This window comes from Arachis hypogaea, chromosome 11 (genome assembly GCF_003086295.3).
Source record: "Arachis hypogaea cultivar Tifrunner chromosome 11, arahy.Tifrunner.gnm2.J5K5, whole genome shotgun sequence".
Taxonomy (NCBI): Eukaryota; Viridiplantae; Streptophyta; class Magnoliopsida; order Fabales; family Fabaceae; genus Arachis; species Arachis hypogaea.
Window position 1 is genome coordinate 100,859,377 of NC_092046.1, and position 19,239 is coordinate 100,878,615.

Below are 19,239 nucleotides of genomic sequence, written 5' to 3' on the forward strand. Positions count from 1 at the left end.
AAATCATTAGAGATTGGAGATGTTGATTCTTCCAAAATCAATGATTCTCAACTTCTTCTTAATCATGTAAGGTAGATCCATGGCAGATCTTAAGTAGTTGAATTCCAATCTCTTGGTAATTCAATTTCTCTTAACATAGTCAATTGCCAATCTCTTGATCTATTACTCATGAGAAGAGGTAAAGAAAAATTGCTAATCCCAAGCCACACAATCCTCAAGATCTTAATTCAAAGTGATTACACGTCACATATCAAGCTCTGAATTATCAACTAAGAGAATTGTGAGAGTTGAGTCTTAAAATGAATTTTATAAATCCTTTTTTAAGCTCATAATAGAATTCGAATAGATCTAATTCCTCTCTCAATAGAATTAGGTCTTTGAAGAACAAAGACTCTCTCGCTCTTAGATGAACAAGACTTGAATTGAGAAGAAGAGTAATAACATCAATTCATTGGAAACTGGTGCACGAAATTGTGATATCAGGCAACGGCATCAAAAACTATGTACGCACGTCTTAATAAATTGTTTTTCATTCACAACTTCGATACAACTAACCAGCAAGTGCACTGGGTCGTCCAAGTAATAAACCTTACGTGAGTAAGGGTCGATCCCACGGAGATTGTTGGTATGAAGCAAGCTATGGTCACCTTGTAAATCTCAGTCAGGCGGATATAAAATAGTTATGGAGTTTTTGAAAATTAATAATAAATAGATAGAAAATAAGGATAGAAACACTTATGTATATCATTGGTGAGAATTTCAGATAAGTGTATAGAGATGCTTTCGTTCCTCTGAACCTCTGCTTTCCTGCTGTCTTCATCCAATCAGTTTTACTCTTTTCCATGGCTGGCTTTATGTAAGGACATCACCGTTGTCAATGGCTACTTTTAATCCTCTCTGGAAAATGGTCCGATGCACTGTCACTGCATGGCTAATCGTCTGGAGGCATCACCCTTGTCAATGGCTGCATCCTATCCTCTTGTGAAAATGGTCCAAATGCTCTGTCACAGCACGGCTAATCATCTGAGGTTTTCGATCATACTGGAATAGGATTCACCCTCCTTTTGCGTCTGTCACTACGCCCAGCACTCGCGAGTTTGAAGTTCGTCACAGTCATTCAATCCCAGAGTCCTACTCGAAATACCACAGACAAGGTTTAGACTTTCTGGACTCTCATGAATGCTGCCATCAACCTAGCTTATACCACGAAGATTCTAATTAAGAGATCCAAGAGATAATCATTCAATCTAAGGTAGAACGGAAGTGGTTGTCAGGCACGCGTTCATAGGGAATGATGATGATTGTCACGTTCATCACATTCAGGTTGAAGTGCGAATGAATATCTTAGAAGCGGAATAAGTTGAATTGAGTAGAAAAACAGTAGTACTTTGCATTAATCTTTGAGGAACAGCAGAGCTCCACACCTTAATCTATGGAGTGTAGAAACTCTACCGTTAAAAAATACATAAGTGAAAGGTCCAGGCATGGCCGAATGGCCAGCCCCCATGATCTAAGAACTAGGCATCCAAAGATGAACAATAGATTAAAACTGAGACCAAAGATGTCTAATACAATAGTAAAAAGTCTTATTTATACTAAACTAGTTACTAGGGTTTACAGAAGTAAGTAATTGATGCATAAATCCACTTCCGGGGCCCACTTGGTGTGTGCTTGGGCTGAGCTTGAATGTTACACGTGCAGAGGTCATTCTTGGAGTTGAACGCCAGTTTGTAACGTGTTTCTGGCGTTCAACTCTGGTTTGTGACGTGTTTCTTGCGTTTAACTCCAGACAGTAGCATAGAACTGGCGTTCAACGCCCTTTTACGTCATCTAAACTCGGCCAAAGTATAAACTATTATATATTACTAGAAAGCCCTGGATGTCTACTTTCCAACGCAATTAGAAGCGTGCCATTTTGAGTTCTGTAGCTCCAGAAAATCTACTTTGAGTGCAGGGAGGTCAGAATCCAACAGCATCAGCAGTCCTTCTTCAATCTCTGAATCTGATTTTTGCTCAAGTCCCTCAATTTCAGCCAGAAAATACCTGAAATCATAGAAAAACACACAAACTCATAGTAAAGTCCAGAAATGTGAATTTAACATAAAAACTAATGAAAAAATCCCTAAAAGTAACTAGATTCTACTAAAAACATACTAAAAACAATGCCAAAAAGCGTATAAATTATTCGCTCATCACAACACCAAACTTAAATTGTTGCTTGTCCCCAAACAACTGAAAATCAAATAGGATAAAAAGAAGAGAATATACTATAAATTCCAAACTATCAATGAAACATAGCTCCAATCAAATGAGTGGGACTTATAGCTTTTTGACTCTTGAATAGTTTTGGCATCTCACTTTATCCATTGAGGTTCAGAATGATTTGCATCTATAGGAACTCAGAGTTCAGATAGTGTTATTGATTCTCCTAGTTCAGTATGATGATTCTTGAACACAGCTATTTTATGAGTCTTGGCTGTGGCCCTAACCACTTTGTTTTCCAGTATTACCACCGGATACATAAATGCCACAGACACATAATTGGGTGAACCTTTTCAGATTGTGACTCAGCTTTGCTAAAGTCCCCAATTAGAGGTGTCCAGGGTTCTTAAGCACACTCTGTTTTTGCTTTAGACCTTGACTTTAACCGCTCAGTCTCAAGTTTTCACTTGACACCTTCACGCCACAAGCACATGGTTAGGGACAGCTTGGTTTAGCCGCTTAGGCCAGGATTTTATTCCTTTAGGCCCTCCTATCCACTGATGCTCAAAGCCTTGGGATCCTTTTTATTTACCCTTGCCTTTTCGTTTTAAGGGTTATTGGCTTTTTGCTCTTGCCTCTTGGTATTAAGAGCTTTTGGCTTTTTCTGCTTGCTTTTTCTCTTTTTTTTTTTGCCTATATTTTTTTTTCTGCAAGCTTTGTTCTTTGCTGCTTTTTCTTGCTTCAAGAATCATTTTTATGATTTTTCAGATTATCAAATAACATGTCTCCTTATCATCATTCTTTCAAGAGCCAACATATTTAACATTCTTAAACAACAACTTCAAAAGACATATGCACTGTTCATGCATTCATTCAGAAAACAAGAAGCATTGTCACCACATCAATATAATTAAACTAAGTTCAAAGATAAATTCGAAACTCGTGTACTTCTTGTTCTTTTGAATTAAAACAGTTTTCATTTAAGAGAGGTGATGGATTCATAGGACATTCATAACTTTAAGACAAAGTTACTAAATACTAATGATCATGTAATGAAGACACAAACATGGATAAGCACTTAACATAGAGAAAACGAAAAACAGAGAATGTAAGAACAAGGAATGAGTCCACCTTAGTGATGGTGGCGTTTCCTTCTTGAAGAACCAATGATGTCCTTGAGCTCTTCTATGTCTCTTCCTTGTCTTTGTTGTTCCTCCCTCATTGCTTTTTGATCTTCTCTTATTTCATGAAGGATGATGGAGTGCTCTTGATGTTCCACCCTTAATTGTCCCATGTTGGAACTTAATTCTCCTAGGGAGGTTTTGATTTGCTCCCAATAGTTTTGTGGAGAAAAATGCATTTGAGGCATCTCCGGGATCTCATGGTGATGAGCTTTATGCGTCTCTTGAGATCCATGAATGGGCTCTCTTGCTTGCTTCATCCTTTTCTTAGTGATGGGCTTCTCTTCCTCAATGGGAATGTCTCCTTCTATGAAAGCTCCAGCTCTACTTCCTCTCCAATCATGATGCTATGTATCATGATGGCCTGATCCACAGTAACTTCAGATCGGTTGCTAGTGGGGATGATGGAGCGTTGGATGAATTCCAACCATCCTCTAGCCACAGGCTTGAGGTCCAGTCTTCTTAATTGAACCGGCTTTCCTTTGGAGTCAATCTTCCATTGAGCTCCTTCCACACATATGTCCATGAGGACTTGGTCCAACCTTTGATTAAAGTTTACCCTTCTAGTGTAGGGGCGTGCATCTCCTTGCATCATAGGCAAGTTAAACGCCAACCTCACATTTTCCGGACTAAAATCTAAGTATTTCTCCCGAACCATTGTAATATAATTCTTTGGGTTTGGGTTCTTACTTTGATCATGGTTCCTAGTGATCCATGCATTGGCATAGAACTCTTGAACCATTAGGATGCCGACTTGTTGGATGGGGTTTGTTAGAACTTCCCAACCTCTTCTTTGGATTTCATGTCGGATCTCTGGATACTCATTCTTCTTGAGCTTGAAAGGGACCTCGGGGATCACCTTCTTCTTGGCCACAACATCATAGAAGTGGTCTTGATGGGCTTTTGAGATGAATCTTTCCATCTCCCATGACTCGGAGGTGGAAGCTTTTGTCTTCCCTTTCCCTTTTCTAGAGGATTCTCCGGTCTTAGGTGCCATCAATGGTAATGGAAAAACAAAAAGCTTATGCTTTTACCACACCAAACTTAGAATATTGCTCGCCCTCGAGCAAGAGAAGAAAGAATAGATGAAGAAGAAGAAGAAGAAAATATGGAGGAGAAGGGGGAGGGGTGTATTCGGCCAAGAAGGGAAAGAGAGGGTTGTGTTGTGTGAAAATGAAGAAGAATGGAGGGCTTTATATAGGGAAGGGAGGGATTGAAGTGATTGGTGAAGAGTTTTGGGAAGAGTGTTTATGGAATTGTGTGAAAGAGGGGTGAGAAGAAGTGAGCGGAGGTAGGTGGGGATCCTGTGGGGTCCACAGATCCTGAGGTGATCCTATGGGGTCCACAGATGCTGAGGTGTTCAAGAATTTACAACCTTGGACCAAATTAGGCATGCAAAATGCCCTTGCACACAACTCTGGGCATTCAGCGCCAGATTGGTGCTTGTTCTGGGCGTTGAACGTCTATTTGTTGCCCATTTTTGGTGTTGAACGCCAGAACCATGCTTGTTCTGGGCGTTCAGCGCCAGCTCTTCTCCAGGGTGCAATTCTGGCGTTCAAACGCCCAGATGCTGCCCATTTTGGGCGTTCAGCGCCAGAACCATGCTCTGTTCTGGTGTTGAACGCCAGTAAGGTCTTCCTCCAGGGTGTGATTTTTCTTCTGCTATTTTTGATTCCGTTTTCAATTTTTATATTTATTTTGTGACTCCACATGATCATGAACCTAATAAAACATGAAAGAACAAGAAAAATAAAATTAGATAAATAAAAATTGGGTTGCCTCCCAACAAGCGCTTCTTTAATGTCAATAGCTTGACAGTGGGCTCTCATGGAGCCTCATAGATGTTCAGAGCATTGTTGAGACTTCCCAACACCAAACTTAGAGTTTGGATATGGGAGTTCAACACCAAACTTAGAGTTTGACTGTGAGGGCTCTGGTTGACTCTGTTTTGAGAGAAGCTTACTGTGCCTCTTTTCCATGTTTACAGAAGGGTAACCTTGAGTTGTAAACACAAGGGAGTCCTCATTCAATTGAAGGACTAATTCACCTCTGTCAACATTAATCACAGCTCTTGCTGTGGCTAGGAAAGATCTTCCAAGGATGATGGATTCATCCTCATCCTTCCCAGTATCAAGGATTATGAAATCAGCAGGGATGTAAAGGCCTTCAACCTTTACTAACACGTCCTCTACTTGTCCATAAGCCTGTTTTCTTGAATTGTCTGCCATCTCTAATGAGATTTTAGCAGCTTGCACCTCAAAGATTCCCAGCTTCCCCATTACTGAGAAGGGTATGAGGTTTATCCCTGAACCAAGGTCACTGATGAGCGGATAATTTATACGCTTTTTGGCATTATTTTTAGTATGTTTTTAGTAGGATCTAGCTACTTTTAGGGATGTTTTCATTAGTTCTTATGTTAAATTCATATTTCTGGACTTTACTATGAGTTTGTGTGTTTTTCTGTGATTTTAGGTATTTTCTGGCTGAAATTGAGGGACTTGAGCAGAAATCAGAATCAGAGGTTGAAGAAGGACTGCTGATGCTGTTGGATTCTGACCTCTCTGCACTCAAAGTGGATTTTCTAGAGCTACAGAACTCAACATGGCGCGCTTCCAATTGTGTTGGAACGTAGACATCCAGAGCTTTCCAGCAATATATAATAGTCCATACTTTGCTCGAGGATAGATGACGTAAACTGGCATTCAACGCCAGCTCTCTGCTCAATTCTGGAGTTCAGCGCCAGAAATGGATCAAGAACCAGAGTTGAACGCCAAAAATGGATCAAAACCTGGTGTTCAACTCCACAAATGGCCTCTGCACGTAGAAAGTTAAAGCTCAGCCCAAGCACACACCAAGTGGGCCCCGGAAGTGGATTTATACATCAATTACTTACTTATGTAAACCCTAGTAGCTAGTCTATTATAAATAGGACCTTTTACTATTGTATTAGACATCTTTTGATCATTTTTAGATCTCTAGACCTCCATGGGAGGCTGGCTACTCGGCCATGCCTACCCTCTACTCACTTATATATTCTCAACGGTAGAGTTTCTACACTCCATAGATTAAGGTGTGGAGCTCTGCTGTTCCTCAAGGATTAACGCAAAGTACTACTGTTTTCTATTCAACTCATCTTATTTCACTTCTAAGATATTCATTCGCACTTCAACCTGAATGTGATGAACGTGACAATCATCATCATTCCCTATGAACGCGTGCCTGACAACCACTTCCGTTCTACATTAGATTGAATGAGTATCTCTTAGATCTCTTAATCAGAATCTTCGTGGTGTAAGCTAGAATGATGGCGGCATTCAAGAGAATCCAGAAAGTCTAAACCTTGTCTGTGATATTCCGAGTAGGATTCAATGATTGAATGACTGTGACGAGCTTCAAACTCGCGAGTGCTGGGCGTAGTGACAGACGCAAAAGGATAGTAAATCCTATTCCAGCATGATCGAGAACCGACAGATGAATAGCCGTGCCGTGACAGGGTGCGTTGACCATTTTCACTGAGAGGATAGGATGTAACCATTGACAAGGGTGATGCCTCCAGACGATTAGCCGTGCCGTGACAGGGCATTTGGATCATTTTCCCGAGAGAAGACCGAAAGTAGCCATTGACAATGGTGATGCATCACATAAAGCCAGCCATGGAAAGGAGTAAGACTGATTGGATGAAGATAGCAGGAACGCAGAGGTTCAGAGGAACGAAAGCATCTCTATTCGCTTATCTGAAATTCTCACCAATGATTTACATAAGTATTTCTATCCCTATTTTATTAATTATTTTCGAAAACCACATTACTATCTTATATCCGCCTGACTGAGATTTACAAAGTGACCATAGCTTGCTTCATACCAACAATCTCCGTGGGATTCGACCCTTACTCACGTAAGGTATTACTTGGACGACCCAGTGCACTTGCTGGTTAGTTGTGCGAAGTTGTGAACCATGGTATTGGCATCATGTTTTTGGCGCCATTACCAGGGAAAGAAAGAGCGATGAATTTTACATAATCAAAGTATAATCACAATTTCTGCGCACCAAGTTTTTGGCGCCGTTGCCGGGGATTGTTCGAGTTTGGACAACTGACGGTTCATCTTGTTGCTCAGATTAGGTAATTTTCTTTTTGTTTTATTTTCAAAAAAAATTTTCAAAAATTTTTCAAAAAAATTTCTCCTTTGTTTTCGAAAAAATAATAAAAAATAATGTTTTCAAAAATAAATTATTCTATGGCTTCAAAACTTTCAAGAATGAATTCTAGAGTTTCATGGTAACATGTTGAATCCTATCTGGCTGAAAAGCCATACCCAAACTCCTTTGGGATTGGTCTTCAACTAATCACCTCAATGGATGTAAATCCATTCTAAAGCTTGACTGGCTATTAAGCCATGTCTAACCCTCAGATTGGAGCTTTAGACTAAAGAGTACAAGATTCCTGGAATTCATATGAAAAATTTTGAATCCTTATTTTTTTTCTTTTTCTTTTTTCAAAATAATTTTCGAAAATTTTAAAATAAAAATACAAAAAAATCATAAAATCATAAAAATAAAAAATATTGTGTGTTTCTTGTTTGAGTCTTGAGTCACGTTATAAGTTTGGTGTCAATTGCATGTGCATCTTGCATTTTTCGAAAATTCTCATGCATTCATAGTGTTCTTCATGATCTTCAAGTTGTTCTTAGTAAGTCTTCTTGTTTGATCTTTGCATTTGCATGTTTTGTGTCTTTTCTTGTTTTTCATATACATTCTTGAATTCTTAGTGTCTAAGCATTAAAGAATTCTAAGTTTGGTGTCTTGCATGTTTTCCTTGCATTAAAAATTTTTCAAAAATATGTTCTTGGTGTTCATCTTGGCATTCAAAGTGTTCTTGGTGTTCATCTTGACATTCATAGCATTCTTGCATGCATTCATTGTTTTAATCTAAAAATTTCATGCATTGCATCATTTTTCTTATTTTTCTCTCTCATCATTAAAAATTCAAAAATCAAAAAAAAAATATCTTTCCCTTTTTCTCTCTTAAAAATTCGGAAATTAGATTTGACTTTTTCAAAAAATTTTTAAAAAATCTAGTTGTTTTTATGAGTCAAATCAAATTTTCAATTTAAAAATCTCATCTTTTTCAAAATCTTTTTCAAATATCAAATCTTTTTCAAATTTCTTAGTTATTTTCGAAAATTCCAAAAATATTTTTCAAAAATCTTTTTCTTATTTTTATATCAAATTTTCGAAAATAACATAATCAATTAATGTTTTGATTCAAAAATTTCAAGTTTGTTACTTACTTGTTAAGAAAGATTCAAACTTTAAGTTCTAGAATCATATCTTGTGGTTTCTTGTGAATCAAGTCATTAATTGTGATTTTAAAAATTCAAATCTTTTTCAAAAAATAATTTCTATCATATCTTTTCAAAAATATCTTCTTATCTTATCTTTTTCAAAAATTTGATTTCAAAAATATCTTTTCTAACTTCCTAACTTCTTATCTTTTCAAAATTTGTTTCAACTAACTAACTGACTTTTTGTTTGTTTCTTATCTTTTTCAAAACCACCTAACTAACTCTCTCTCTCTCATTTTCGAAAATATCTTCCCCCTTTTTCAAAATCTCTTTTTAATTAACTAATTATTTTAATTTTTTATTTTTATTTTCGAAAATTACTAACCTTTTTCAAAAACTATTTTCAAAAATCACTAACTCTTTTTCAAAAAAATTATTTTCGAAATTTTCCCTCTCTCATCTTATTCTATTTATTTATTCATCTACTAACATCTCTCCCTCACCCACCAAAAATCCGAACCCTCTCTCTCTCTTTCTGAGTTCAGATTTTTCTCTTCTTCTTTTCTTCCACTAACAATAAGGAACCTCTTTACTGTGACATAGAGGATTCCTCTTCTTTTCTTGTTTTCTTATCTTTCTTATGAGCAGGAACAAGGAAAAAGGCATTCTTGTTGAAGCTGATCCAGAACCTGAAAGGACTCTGAAGAGGAAACTAAGAGAAGCTAAATTACAACAATCCAGAGATAACTTGATTGAAAATTTCGAACAAGTAAAGGAGATGGCAGCCGAACCCAACAACAATGCAAGGAGAATGCTTGGTGACTTTACTGCACCAAATTCCAATTTACATGGAAGAAGCATCTCCATTCCTACCATTGGAGCAAACAATTTTGAGCTGAAACCTCAGCTAGTTTCTCTGATGTAGCAGAACTACAAGTTTCATGGACTTCCATCTGAAGATCCTTTTCAGTTCTTAACTGAATTCTTGCAGATCTGTGATACTGTTAAGACTAATGGAGTAGATCCTGAAGTCTACAGGCTCATACTTTTCCCTTTTGCTGTAAGAGACAGAGCTAGAGTGTGGTTGGACTCTCAACCCAGAGATAGCCTGAACTCTTGGGATAAGCTGGTCACGGCTTTCTTAGCCAAGTTCTTTCCTCCTCAAAAGCTGAGCAAGCTTAGAGTGGATGTTTAAACCTTCAAACAAAAAGATGGTGAATCCCTCTATGAAGCTTGGGAAAGATACAAGCAGCTGACCAAAAAGTGTCCTTCTGACATGCTTTTAGAATGGACCATCCTAGATATATTCTATGATGGTTTATCTGAGCTATCAAAGATGTCATTGGATACTTCTGCAGGTGGATCCATTCACCTAAAGAAAACACCTGCAGAAGCTACAGAACTCATTGACATGGTTGCTAATAACCAGTTCATGTACACTTCTGAGAGGAATCCTGTGAATAATGGGACGCCTATGAAGAAGGGAGTTCTTGAAGTTGATACTCTGAATGCCATATTGGCTCAGAACAAAATATTGACTCAGCAAGTCAATATGATTTCTCAGAGTCTGAATGGAATGCAAGCTGCATCCAATAGTACTCAAGAGGCATCTTCTGAAGAAGAAGCTTATGATCTTGAGAACCCTGCAATAGCAGAGGTAAATTACATGGGTGAACCTTATGGAAACACCTATAATCCATCATGGAGAAATCATCCAAATCTCTCATGGAAGGATCAAAAGCCTCAACAAGGCTTTAATAATGATGGAAGAAACAGGTTTAGCAATAGCAAGCCTTTTCCATCATCCACTCAGCAACAGACAGAGAATTCTGAGCAGAATCCATCTAGCTTAGCAAACTTAGTCTCTGATCTATCTAAAGCCACTGTGAGTTTCATAAATGAAACAAGGTCTTCCATTAGAAATTTGGAAGCACAAGTGGGCCAGCTGAGTAAAAGGATCACTGAAATCCCTCCTAGTACTCTCCCAAGCAATACAGAAGAGAATCCAAAAGGAGAGTGCAAGGCCATTGACATAAGCATCATGGCCGAACCTGTAAGGGAAGGAGAGGACGTGAATCCCAAGGAGGAAGACCTCCTGGGACGTCCAGTGATCAATAAGGAGTTTCCCTCTAAGGAACCAAAGGAATCTGAGGCTCATCTAGAGACCATAGAGATTCCATTAAACCTCCTTATGCCCTTCATGAGCTCTGATGAGTATTCCTCTTCTGAAGAGAATGAGGATGTTACTGAAGAGCAAACTGCCAAGTTTCTTGGTGCAATCATGAAGCTGAATGCTAAATTATTTGGTATTGAAACTTGGGAAGATGAACCTCCCTTGTTCACCAATGAACTAAGTGATCTGGATCAACTGACATTGCCTCAGAAGAGACAGGATCCTGGAAAGTTCATAATACCTTGTACCATAGGCACCATGATCTTTAAGGCTCTGTGTGACCTTGGTTCAGGGATAAACCTCATGCCCCTCTCTATAATAGAGAAACTGGGAATCTATGGGGTGCAAGCTGCTAAAATCTCATTAGAGATGGCAGATAATTCAAGAAAACAGGCTTATGGACAAGTAGAGGACGTGTTAGTGAAGGTTGAAGGCCTTTACATCCCTACTGATTTCATAGTCTTGAATACTGGAAAGGAAGAGGATGAATCCATCATTTTAGGAAGGCCTTTCCTAGCCACAGCAAGAGCTGTGATTGATGTGGACAGAGGAGAATTGATCCTTCAAATAAATAAGGACAACCTTGTGTTTACAACTCAAGGATCTCTCTCTGCATCCATGGAGAGGAAGCAGAAAAAGCTTCTCTCAAAGCAGAGTCAAACAAAGCCCCCACAGTCAAACTCTAAGTTTGGTGTTGGGAGGCCACAACCAAACTCTAAGTTTGGTGTTGAACTCCCATATCCAAACTCTAAGTTTGGTGTTGGAGAGTCTCAACAATGCTCTGAAAATCTGTAAGCCTCCATGAGATCCCACTATCAAGCTATTGACATTAAAGAAGCACTTATTGGGAGGCAACCCAATTTTTATTTATCTAACTATATTTTTCTTAGTTATATGTCTTTATAGGTTCATGATCATGTGGAGTCACAAAATAAATATAAAAATTAAAAACGGAATCAAAAACAGCAGAAGAAAAACCACACCCTGGAGGAAGCATCTGCCTGGCGTTCAACGCCAGAACAGAGCATGGTTCTGGCGCTGAACGCCCAAAAAGAGCAGTATCTGGGCGCTGAACGCCCAAAATGGGCATCATCTGGGCGCTGAACGCCAGAATTGCACCCTGGAGAGGAACTGGCGCTGAACGCCCAGAACAAGCATGGTTCTGGCGTTCAACGCCAGAAATGGGCAACAAATGGGCGTTGAACGCCCAAAATGGGCACCAACCTGGCGCTGAACGCCCAGAGTTGTGTGCAAGGGCATTTTTCATGCCTAAATTGGTGCAGGGATGTAAATGCCTTGACACCTCAAGATCTGTGGACCCCACAGGATCATCTCAGGATCTGTGGACCCCACAGGATCCCCACCTACCTCATCATCTCTCTTTCCATTCACGATCATCCCTTCTGTTTTCCATTTACCACTCACATCCATACACCCACCTACCTTCAAAATTCAACATCTCTCTCCCACCCAATCCCACCCATATGGCCGAATACATACATCCCTCCATCTCCTCCATATCTTCTTCTTCTTCTTCTATTCTTTCTTCTTTTGCTCGAGGGTGAGCAACATTCTAAGTTTGGTGTGGTAAAAGCATAGTTTTTTTTGTTTTTCCATAACCATTAATGGCACCTAAGGCCAGAGAAACCTCAAGAAAGAGGAAAGGGAAGACAATTGCTTCCACCTCCGAGTCATGGGAGATGGAAAGATTCATCTCAAGGGTCTATAGCTCAGTGGTAGAACATGTGGCTGCAAATCAAGAGATCCCTGAGATACCTCAGGGGATGCACTTCCCTCCACATAAATATTTGGGAGCAAATCAACACCTCCCTAGGAGAATTGAGTTCCAATATGGGACAACTAAGGGTGGAACATCAAGCCACAAAGGAAAGGAAGAGACATAGAAGAGCTCAAGAACATCATTGGTTCCTCAAGAAGGAAACGCCACCATCACTAAGGTGAACTCATTCCTTGTTCTTACTTTCTCTGTTTTTCGTTTTCTATGTTAAGTGCTTATCTATGTTTGTGTCTTCATCACATGATCATTAGTAGTTAGTAACTATGTCTTAAAGTTATGAATGTCCTATGAATCCATCACCTCTCTTAAATGAAAAATATTTTAATTCAAAAGAACAAGAAGTACATGAGTTTTGAATTTATCCTTGAACTTAGCTTAATTATATTGATGTGGTGACAATGCTTCTTGTTTTCTGAATGTATGCTTGAACAGTGCATATGTCTTTTGAAGTTGTTGTTTAAGAATGTTAAATATGTTGGCTCTTAAAAGAATGATGACTAGGAGACATGTTATTTGATAATCTGAAAAATCATAAAAATGATTCTTGAAGCAAGAAAAAGCAGCAAAGAACAAAGCTTGCAGAAAAAAAATAAAAAATAAAAAATAGGCGAAAAAAAAATAGAAAAAGCAAGCAGAAAAAGCCAAAAGCTCTTAAAACCAAGAGGCAAGAGCAAAAAGCCAATAACCCTTAAAACCAAAAGGCAAGGGTAAATAAAAAGGATCCCAAGGCTTTGAGCATCAGTGGATAGGAGGACCTAAAAGAATAAAATCCTGGTCTAAGCGGCTAAACCAAGCTGTCCCTAACCATGTGCTTGTGGCGTGTAGGTGTCAAGTGAAAACATGAGACTGAGCGGTTAAAGTCAAGGTCCAAAGAAAAAAAAAAGAGTGTGCTCAAGAACCCTGGACACCTCTAATTGGGGACTTTAGCAAAGCTGAGTCACAATCTGAAAAGGTTCACCCAATTATGTGTTTGTGGCATTTATGTATCCGGTGGTAATACTGGAAAACAAAATGCTTAGGGCCACGGCCAAGACTCATAAAATAGCTGTGTTCAAGAATCATCATACTGAACTAGGAGAATCAATAACACTATCTGAACTCTGAGTTCCTATAGATGCAAATCATTCTGAACCTCAATGGATAAAGTGAGATGCCAAAACTATTCAAGAGGCAAAAAGCTATAAGTCCCGCTCATTTGATTGGAGCTATGTTTCATTGATAGTTTGGAATTTATAGTATATTCTCTTCTTTTTATCCTATTTGATTTTCAGTTGCTTGGGGACAAGCAACAATTTAAGTTTGGTGTTGTGATGAGCGGATAATTTATACGCTTTTTGGCATTGTTTTTAGTATATTTTTAGTAGGATCTAGCTACTTTTAGGGATGTTTTCATTAGTTTTTATGTTAAATTCACATTTCTGGACTTTACTATGAGTTTGTGTGTTTTTCTGTGATTTCAGGTATTTTCTGGCTGAAATTGAGGGACTTGAGCAGAAATCAGAATCAGAGGTTGAAGAAGGACTATTGATGCTGTTGGATTCTGACCTCCCTGCACTCAAAGTTGATTTTCTGGAGCTACAGAACTCAAAATGGCGCGCTTCCAATTGTGTTGGAAAGTAGACATCCCGGGCTTTCCAGCAATATATAATAGTCCATACTTTGCTCGAGGATAAGGGATGTAAACTGGCGCTCAACGCTAGTTCTCTGCCCAATTCTGGAGTTCAGCGCCAAAAATGGATCAAGAACCAGAGTTGAACGCCAGAAATGGATCAAAACCTGGCGTTCAACTCCACAAATGGCCTCTGCACATAGAAAGTTAAAGCTCAGCCCAAACACACACCAAGTGGGCCCCGAAAGTGGATTTATACATCAATTACTTACTTATGTAAACCCTAGTAGCTAGTCTATTATAAATAGGACCTTTTACTATTGTATTAGACATCTTTTGATCATTTTTAGATCTCTAGACCTCCATGGGAGGCTGGCCACTCGGCCATGCCTACCCTCTACTCACTTATGTATTCTCAACGGTAGAGTTTCTACACTCCATAGATTAAGGTGTGGAGCTCTACTGTTCCTCAAAGATTAACGCAAAGTACTACTGTTTTCTATTCAACTCATCTTATTTCGCTTCTAAGATATTCATTCGCACTTCAACCTGAATGTGATGAACGTGACAATCATCATCATTCCCTATGAACGCGTGCCTGACAACCACTTCCGTTCTACATTAGATTGAATGAGTATCTCTTAGATCTCTTAATCAGAATCTTCGTGGTGTAAGCTAGAATGATGGCGACATTCAAGAGAATCCGGAAAGTCTAAACCTTGTCTGTGGTATTCCGAGTAGGATTCAATGATTGAATGACTGTGACGAGCTTCAAACTCGCGAGTGCTGGGCGTAGTGACAGACGCAAAAGGATAGTAAATCCTATTCCAGCATGGTCGAGAACCGACAGATGAATAGCCGTGCCGTGACAGGGTGCGTTGACCATTTTCACTGAGAGGATAGGATGTAACCATTGACAAGGGTGATGCCTCCACACGATTAGCCGTGCCGTGACAGGGCATTTGGATCATTTTCCCGAGAGAAGACCGAAAGTAGCCATTGACAATGGTGATGCATCACATAAAGCCAGCCATGGAAAGGAGTAAGACTGATTGGATGAAGATAGCAGGAAAGCAGAGGTTCAGAGGAACGAAAGCATCTCTATTCGCTTATCTGAAATTCTCACCAATGATTTACATAAGTATTTCTATCCCTATTTTATTAATTATTTTCGAAAACCACATTACTATCTTATATCCGCCTGACTGAGATTTACAAGGTGACCATAGCTTGCTTCATACCAACAATCTCCGTGGGATTCGACCCTTACTCACGTAAGGTATTACTTGGACGACCCAGTGCACTTGCTGGTTAGTTGTGCGAAGTTGTGAACCATGGTATTGGCATCATGTTTTTGGCGCCATTACCAGGGAAAGAAAGAGCGATGAATTTTACATAATCAAAGTGTAATCACAATTTCTGCGCACCAGTCACACAGAGCCTTTTCAAAGATCATGGTGCCTATGGTACAAGGTATTAGGAACTTTCCAGGATCCTGTTTCTTCTGAGGCAATGTCAGTTGATCCAGATCACTCAGTTCATTGGTGAACAAGGGAGGTTCATCTTCCCAAGTCTCAATACCAAATAATTTGGCATTCAGCTTCATGATTGCACCAAGGTACTTGGTAACTTACTCCTTAATAACATCCTCATTCTCTTCAGAAGAGGAATACTCATCAGAGCTCATGAATAGCATAAGGAGGTTTAATGGAATCTCTATGGTCTCTAGTTGAGCCTCAGATTCCTTTCGTTCCTCAAAGGGAAACTCCTTATTGATCACTGGGATTTACGTCCTCCCCTTCCTCTCCAGGTTCGGCCGTGTTGACTATGTCAATGGCCTTGCACTCTCCTTTTGGATTTTCTTCTGTATTGCTTGGGAGAGTACTAGGAGGGATTTCAGTGATCCTTTTACTCAGCTGGCTCACTTGTGCCTCCAAATTTCTAATAGAGGACCTTGTTTCATTCATGAAACTTACAATGGCCTTAGATAGATCAAAGACTAAGTTTGCTAAATTAGAGGTATTTTGTTCAGAGTTCTCTGTCTGTTGCTGAGTGGATGATGGAAAAGGTTTACTATTGTGAAACCTATTTCTTCCACCATTATTAAAGCCTTGTTGAGGCTTTTGTTGATCCTTCCATGAGAGATTTGGGTGATTTCTCCATGAGGGGTTATAGGTGTTTCCATAAGGTTCACCCATATAATTCACCTCTGCTATTGCAGGATTTTCAGGATCATAAGCTTCTTCTTCAGAAGATGCCTCTTGAGTACTGTTGGATGCAGCTTGCATTCCATTCAGACTCTGAAAAATCATATTAACTTGCTGAGTCAATATTTTATTCTGAGCCAATATGGCATTCAGAGTATCAATTTCAAGAACTCCCTTCTTCATAGGCGTCCCATTACTCACAGGATTCCTCTCAGAAGTGTACATGAACTGGTTATTAGCAACCATGTCAATGAGTTTTTGAGCTTCTGCAGGCGTTTTCTTTAAGTGAATGGATCCACCTACAAAGGTATCCAACGACATTTTAAGCTAATTCAGACAGACCATCATAGAATATGTCCAGGATGGTCTATTCTGAAAGCATGTCAAAAGGACACTTTTTGGTCAGTTCTTTGTATCTCTCCCAAGCTTCATAGAGGGATTCACCTTCTTTCTGTCTGAAGGTCTGAACATCCACTCTAAGCTTACTCAGCTTTTGATGAGGAAAGAACTTGGCTAAGAAAGCCTTGACCAGCTTATCCCAAGAGTTCAGGCTATCCTTAGGTTGAGAGTCCAACCATATTCTAGCTCTGTCTCTCACAGCAAAAGGGAAAAGCATGAGCCTGTAGACTTCAGGATCTACTCCATTAGTCTTAACAGTATCATAGATCTGCAAGAATTCAGTTAAGAACTGAAAAGGATCTTCAGATGGAAGTCCATGAAACTTGCAGTTCTGCTGCATCAGAGAAATTAATTGAGGTTTAAGCTCAAAATTGTTTGCTCCAATGGTAGGAATGGAGATGCTTCTTCCATGTAAATTGGAATTAGGTACAGTAAAGTGACCAAGCATCCTCCTTGCATTATTATTATTTTCGGCTGCCATCTCCTCTTCTTGTTCGAAAATTTCTAAAAGGTGCTTGCTGGATTGTTGTAATTTAGCTTCTCTTAGTTTCCTCTTCAGAGTCCTTTCAGGTTCTGGATCTGCTTCAACAAGAATATTCTTGTCCTTGCTCCTGCTCATATGAAAAAGAGGGACAGAAAAATAATAATAATAGGAGTCCTTTTTACCACAGTATAGAGGTCCCTGTGTGAGTAGAAGAAAAGAAGAAGAAAAAATTCGAACACAGATGGAAGAGGGGGTTCGAATTTGGGTGAGATGAAGTGTTAGTAGATGAATAAATAAATAGAAGGAGATAAGAGAGAGAGAATTTTCGAAAATAATTTTTGAAAAAGAGTTAGTGATTTTCGAAAATAGTTTTTGAAAAAGGTTAGTAATTTTTTGAAAATTAAAATCAAAAATTAAAATAATTAGTTAATTAAAAAATTTTGAAAAAGAGGGAAGATATTTTCGAAAATTAGAGAGAGAGAGTTAGTTAGGTAGTTTTGAAAAAGATAAGAAACAAATAAAAAGTTAGTTAGTTAGTTGAAACAAATTTGAAAATCAATTTTGAAAAGATAAGAAGATAAGAAGTTAGAAAGGATATTTTAAAATCAAATTTTGAAAAAGATAAGATAAAGAGATATTTTTGAAAAGATATGATTGAAATTAGTTTTGAAAAATATTTGATTTTTAAAATCACAATTAATGACTTGATTCACAAGAAATCACAAGATATGATTCTAGAACTCAAAGTTTGAATCTTTCTTAACAAGCAAATAACAAACTTGAAATTTTTGAATCAAAACATTAATTGATGATGTTATTTTTGAAAATTAGGAGATAAAGATAAGAAAAAGATTTTTGAAAAATATTTTTAAAATTTTCGAAAATAAATAAGAAAAATGAAAAAGATTTTATTTTTGAAAAAGATTTTGAAAAAGATAAGATTTTTAAATTGAAAATTTGATTTGACTCATAAAAACAACTAGATTTTAAAAAGTTTTGAAAAAGTCAACTCAAATTTTCGAAATTTTAAGAGAGAAAAAGGGGAAGATATTTTTTTGATTTTTGAATTTTTAATGATGAGAGAGAAAAACATGAAAATGATGCAATGCATGAGAATTTTGGATCAAAACAATGAATGCATGCAAGAATGCTATGAATATCAAGATGAACACCAAGAACACTTTGAATGTCAAGATGAACATCAAGAACTTATTTTTGAAAAATTTTTAATGCAAAGAAAACATGCAAGACACCAAACTTAAAAATTTTTCATGTATAGACACTATGAATGCAAGAATGCATATGAAAAACAAGAAAAGACACAAAACAAGAAAATATGAAGATCAAACAAGAAGACTTACCAAGAACAACTTGAAGATCATGAAGAACACTATGAATGCATAATTTTCGAAAAATGCATAAAATTTTAGAAAAAATGCAATTGACACCAAACTTAAAAATTGACTCAAGACTCAAACAAGAAACACAAAATATTTTTGATTTTTATGATTTTATGATTTTTTTTTTTTTGGATTTTTTTTTCTAAAATTATTTGAAAAATAAAAATAAGGATTCCAAAATTTTTAATATGAATTCCAGGAATCTTGCAATCTTAGTCTAAAGCTCCAATCTGAGGGTTAGACATGGCTTAATAGCCAGTCAAGCTTTAGCATGAATATGCGAGTAATTCATTCAATTTTTGGCCAAAACCTCAGTCCAAAAGAATTTAGACATGGCTTTATAGCCAGCCATGCTTCAACATGCTTCATGAAACGCTAGAATTCATTCTTAAAAATTCTGAAGAAAAATATATTTTTAAAAAGATTTATATTTTTTTTTTCGAAAATAGATGAGAAATTTTTGAAAGGTTTTTGAAAAATTTTTGAAAAGAAAACAAAAATAA

The 19,239-nt window shown here is 37.9% G+C and overlaps 2 non-coding genes across 2 annotated transcripts; one reads left to right on the forward strand and one right to left on the reverse strand.

Annotated features, from left to right (window-relative positions):
- Window positions 1-9,840: 9,840 nt before the first annotated feature.
- LOC112726039 (small nucleolar RNA R71) lies at window positions 9,841-9,948 on the reverse strand. The gene has a single exon (XR_003165110.1). It is a non-coding gene; the product is annotated as a small nucleolar RNA R71 (small nucleolar RNA).
- A 6,881-nt stretch (window positions 9,949-16,829) lies between these two features.
- LOC112725948 (small nucleolar RNA R71) lies at window positions 16,830-16,937 on the forward strand. The gene has a single exon (XR_003165025.1). It is a non-coding gene; the product is annotated as a small nucleolar RNA R71 (small nucleolar RNA).
- The last annotated feature ends 2,302 nt before the right edge of the window (window positions 16,938-19,239 follow it).